Below are 5512 nucleotides of genomic sequence, written 5' to 3' on the forward strand. Positions count from 1 at the left end.
TTCATTCACATTCTCAAAACACTGAGCTTGCCCGTCAAATTCACCAAAAAAAATGAAGAGGCTTTTGAGTAGCAACTAAGACCTTGTCTAGCTTACTTTGCAGCTCCTTGGTATCCTTTCTCGTTCTTTGCTCCTCACTAGAGCCATCTCCCCTATTACACCTATCATATACCTCCCCATAAGTATCATTGCTCATTGCCAAATTCTCAACTAGCTCCATGGCAGCAGTGATCTCCTTGGCTAAGAAGTTCCCATTTGAGGCAGTGTCTAGTGGGTTCCTAATCTTGGGAAGAGCACCTCTACAAAGAGTGCTAAGCAAAGATGCTTCTGAAAACCCATGGTGAGGGCACTGATTAGTGTAGCACCTGAATCTTTCCCAAGCTTCACCAAATGTCTCATTGTTGTGTTGGGTGAAGGAAAAAATCTGATTCTTGAGCTTAGCTGTTCTTGAAATTGAGAAGAACTTTGATAAGAAAGCCTGCTTACATTGCTCCCTTGTCTGAATAGAACCCTGAGGCCAATTCTTCTCCCATTGGTGTGCTTTGTCTCCTAGACTGAATGGGAAGAGTCTCATCTTGAAACCATCTTCAGATACTCCATTGATCTTTGTGAGGTTGCAGAACCTGTCAAAGTTATCAAGATGGTCTAGGGGATCCTCCATTGGCAAGCCATGAAACTTTGAGTTTTGCACCATATTGAGAAGTGATGTTTTTTCAATTTTGTTGTTCTCCACAGCTGGAGCTTGTATACCCTGTGTGTTCTGATGAGCATTGGCACCCAAAAAATCGGATTTATCACTTGAGGCTGGTGTTGGTTCTCATGGTTCATATGAGCCTGATGCTCATTTCTAGTCGCCTGGTTTTGGTTAACCTGATCCTGGTGCTCATTCCTTGCAGCCATGTTTTTGATTCACATGAGCTTGATGCTCATTTCTTGCCGCCTGGTTTTGGTTAACCTGAGGCTGGTGCTCTGCTGGAACCCCTTGCTGATTCATTCCCATCCGCTGAAGATCTTCTGCTCTCTCTCTTGCTCTTTTACCTCTTCTATCAAGTAGATGAATGTTGTCAATGTAGTGCTCTAATGGATCACAACTTCTGCTTCTTGTGCTAGGCCTATGGTTCATAAGCCTGAAACTTCAAAGACAGAACTAAAAAGTTTAATCAGTAAAACAAAAAGACTTGTTCTCAAGAACAGACTAATGTTGAATGCTAAATCTTCCACACTTTGGCAACAGCGCCAATTGATGACAATAGTTTTTCAAGGCTCTTGTGGGTATCAATCCCCTTTGTCTGTTGTAGCACAAAAGGTTATCAATCAAAGGTGTGGTGTTTAGTACACTAGACTATGTGATCAGTTCTTAATCCAAGCAAAACAAATTGGTTTAGTTTCAAACAAGTGACAGAATTGCAATCAAACAAGATTAAAGACTTAAACGCGCAATAAACAAAAGCAACAAGTGATTAAGATGATATGAAGATGATAAAACATAGAGTTCTAGACATGATAGTTGGCTAAGATGCATCAGGGTTTAACTAAGGAGCTAATGACAATGATGATGAATGATCTAATCAGCTTAAGATTCCACACAAGTCTTAATCTTTCCCAAGCATCAAGACATTAAACCAAACATTGCTCATACCTAATCATCATTAGAGACACAATGAAAGGAATGCATTAGAAATCAATCCCAATATACCATCTATGGTCAAAACAACATTTCCATGTGAATCAAACAATGAACTCTTGACTTAGCTGGTTTAGGCATTTCATCAAACACCTTTTTGGGTGGATGAAATACCAAATATCTCGGTTAGAGAGATCATCAAAAACCCAGCATTAAGATTGGCTAAGCAAGAAGAAGATGCATAAATCTAACCCTAATCAACCTTAATCACACCCCTAAGCAACCTAACCTACATATCTAGAAGCCTAATGAGGTGACTGACTACTCACTAATCATATATAACACTCTATTTCCTTTGCAAGAAGAGAACTTAAACATGATTAGATGATGAGTAGATGTAGAAGATAGGATGATGAAGATGGATTGATGATTAAACTCTCAAGAACTCTTTTGATTAAAAATTAAAAATGGAGATATCTCTCAGAAAGTATGTTTCTTTCACAAAATAGGCAAAGAACTTAAGGTAAAAAGCATAAGTCTTTAGAAAAAACCCTGATAACACCGTATTTTGACCACTTTTATGGATCATAATGATGTCTTATGCAGGTAACTCTATTTTCAATGGTTTTAAAGTGTTTTCAATGTTTTAGAGTTTCAAAAGACTTTTTAGGAAACTTGGGCAAAAGATGCAATTTGAACAAATGAGCAATTTTGGATAAATGCAGGCCGTCAGAAGTATGGCAAGCGATGAAGACCTTCTCACCGTCTGATCACCCCCCCCCCCCAAAAAAAAATTGTGAAAACATAGAGGATACAACGAGCTTTCTAATGCACTTGGTTCGGAGACAATGCGACAGTTAGATCTTCAGATACTCCCGATGCAATAAAGACAGAAAATGCAGTCATGGAAGATGGCACAAGCTGGGACCGCGGCTAAAGCATGTTTCCCCACGGGTACTAGCACCACGACCGCGGCCAGACAACGTCCACTTCCCAGACGACCTAATTGAAGCCCAAGTCGATTCCTTTTATTACGTTTGAAGCCCAAAGTGTTCAGGACAACTCCATAAGTTATAAATACCCCCTTTAGGTCATTCTAAAGGGCAAATGGAGAGTCTGTGTACGAGTTTTACAAAAACCCTAGAGAGTAGCCGTTGATTTTGAAGAAGGAGCCGCCAAGGGAGAGCATCATCGCGCCTCCACCTGCAACTCTGTTCTTCGTTTTTCTTCTTTGCTCTTTTTAATTTCCTGCAATCTCAATACGTTCATGATGCTTTGTTACAATATGTTTGAGTAGTTTCCCAGTTGGGTTTAAAGGAATTTTTGTAGGGAATTTCGTGTGTCTCATCTATGAATCGATAGATTTAGGTTTTATAATCTTCTAGGTGTTCTTCGTTTACCTTTTATCTTACTGCGTGATTCTCTGCTGGCCACTTAGAATTCGATCTAGATATGATTTGTTGATAAAGCTTTAATCTATTTTCTGACCTAGGGTGAAACGAGCAATTCTACTATAGGAGTGGAAACCTACCTAGGTAAATGTGAATGTTGATGAGTCTTGTTCAAATTATTGCATCTACTCCCTTCCAGGATCAGAGTGGAAATCTACTGGTCAGGGTTGCGAGAGATAGTTGTTTAGTGCTGCGAAAGTAGGCTATTCATACTTATGTGCCTTGATTTCTAGAACATACATAGTCGATTACCTTTATCATTTACTTAATTTCGAGATAGGTTTAGTCCATGAATACTTGTGATACCCTTGAGCCCAGCATTTGTTTTCCATTGCTTACAACCCTCGATTTTTCCCTACTTCAATTCGCCTTCGATTTTTACTTGCTTTTACCTGTTTTCATTTTCAATTGCTTTCACTTGCTTTGCCTTTTAGTTTAGATAAACCAAAACCAATTTCTGTTTAGTTCTAGTCTGATTTAAGCATTAGCATAAATTCATACTGAAACAACTAATTCTTTGTGGATCGATATCCTAAGTACTATAGCGCACTTCTGTGCACTTGCAGACATTTAGGGGTTATAAATTTTAAACCTGAAGCTTAGTAAAACAACACCTCACTTTTGCAACATCAAGTTTTTGGCGCCGTTGCCGGGGACTTTGATTTGTTTCGTTGCGAACACTTGTTTACTTTTACTTTTTCTTTTCAATTTTTCAGGTTACTCGACAATGGGAGACCGGGAAAATGTTCCCGGAACTCTTGGTGATCCACTATATCGTGTGGATGGTTAAACAAGTGACAATGACCTGAGGAAGAAGAGCTTGAAGATCCGATAATTGATGATGATGAGCTAATAGGATCAGTAAAGCGTGAAGATGATGAGGAACTAATAGGAAGTTTCGATTCACTCGAAAAGTTTTTGGGAGATCGAATATCTATTCAACCAGCCTTACCATAGGATGGTAAAACCGAAATAAAGGTACCACATATCAATTTAGTTCAACAAAATCAATTCTATGGTTATTCATCCGAACACCCAGTGGACAATATCGAGTCGTTCGAACAATTATGTGCAAGCATTACATCAAATGGGGATTACCATAAGTGTAGTCTTTTCCCATTCTCTTTGAGAGACAACGCCAGCAAGTGGCTAAAATCTTTGCAACCCGCATCAATAAAAACGTGAGCAGCTTGTAGAGAGGCTTTCCTAAATCGTTTTTACACTAGAACTCGTTCCAATCTCTTAAGGAACAAGATAAGAACCTTTGAACAAAAAGAAGACGAAGATCTTTATGTTGCTTGGGAGAGATTTAGAGAATACCAAAGAGATTGTCCACACCACAGATATTCCGACGAATACCTCATGGGTATCTTCTATAGAGTCGTAACTCAAGAATTGCAACATTCTTTCGACACAGCAAGCAATGGAGACTTTTCCACCTGATCTGTAGAAGATGCTCATGTTTTCATCAACAACCTGGCAGGAAGTATCCGTAACCAAACAATCTTTGGCAAGTCTACACATCCTGAGAAGAAAGAAGAGATCTCGGAAGTTGTGAAGTGTCTCCATCAAATAATGTGTCAACTTGGATTGCAACAACCAAACAAAGTACACAATACGTGTAACTTTGATGGTTGGAACAACCCAATGGATTCTTATAATCAAGAGATGATGAACACTGAAGAAATTTATCAAATTCAAGATTTTCCTTTCGTGCCTGATCACCGCGGGTCCATTCTTTCGGACTGCGGTCAAGACAGCTTTCTCCACGGTCGTGCCTTTCCTGTCCGCGGCAAAGACCCATTCCACCAAAGTCGTGAGTCATACGACCGCAGGAAATTCTCTTCCAAACAAAGCTGGGCTGTTTAATCTGATTCAATCCCCTACCCTAGTTTTCCCTATTCTCAAGCTGATAATCTAAACAAAAGGATTCTAGAGCTTGAAAAATCTAAGTTTAGGGAAATCAGTGATCTTAGCTCTGAAATAAAAAGGATGCAAGAAGATTTCAATGATAATGATTAAAAATAAGTCTAAGAACACAGATAATTCCGAGAAGGAGCCAAGTGAAAGTTCTTTCCAAAGCTCAAGTGAAGCCGACCCCTCTGATCATGTGAAAGCTATCACACTTAGAAGTGGTTTAGCTTACAAAAAGCCTGAATTTGCTCAAGATCTCGAAGATGAAGAAAAGGGAAAGGAAAAGGAAAAAGAAAGAGAAAAAGTCACAATTGAAGACGTTGAAGAAGAAGTGGTAGAAGAGAAGGATAGAGAAGAAGTGGTAGGAGAGAAGGATAGAGAATAAGTAAGAGAAGATACATCCTGGAAAATCTTTGGAGAAGACCCGATCCCCCTTCCACCAGTTCGTGTCTACAAACCTAAACCACCATATCCTAGAGCCTTAAGAGCCCCGAAGAAAGAGAAAGAAAAAGCTAAGCTGAAA

General features: G+C 39.4%; 2 non-coding genes across 2 annotated transcripts; one reads left to right on the forward strand and one right to left on the reverse strand.

Moving 5' to 3' along the window:
* The first annotated feature begins 332 nt into the window (after positions 1-332).
* Positions 333-439, forward strand: LOC112082287. The gene has a single exon (XR_002896946.1). It is a non-coding gene; the product is annotated as a small nucleolar RNA R71 (small nucleolar RNA).
* A 3874-nt stretch (positions 440-4313) lies between these two features.
* On the reverse strand, positions 4314-4421 carry LOC112082406. The gene has a single exon (XR_002897078.1). It is a non-coding gene; the product is annotated as a small nucleolar RNA R71 (small nucleolar RNA).
* Between the last annotated feature and the right edge of the window lie 1091 nt (positions 4422-5512).

Source organism: Eutrema salsugineum, unplaced genomic scaffold (assembly GCF_000478725.1).
Source record: "Eutrema salsugineum unplaced genomic scaffold, Eutsalg1_0 scaffold_8, whole genome shotgun sequence".
NCBI lineage: Eukaryota > Viridiplantae > Streptophyta > Magnoliopsida > Brassicales > Brassicaceae > Eutrema > Eutrema salsugineum.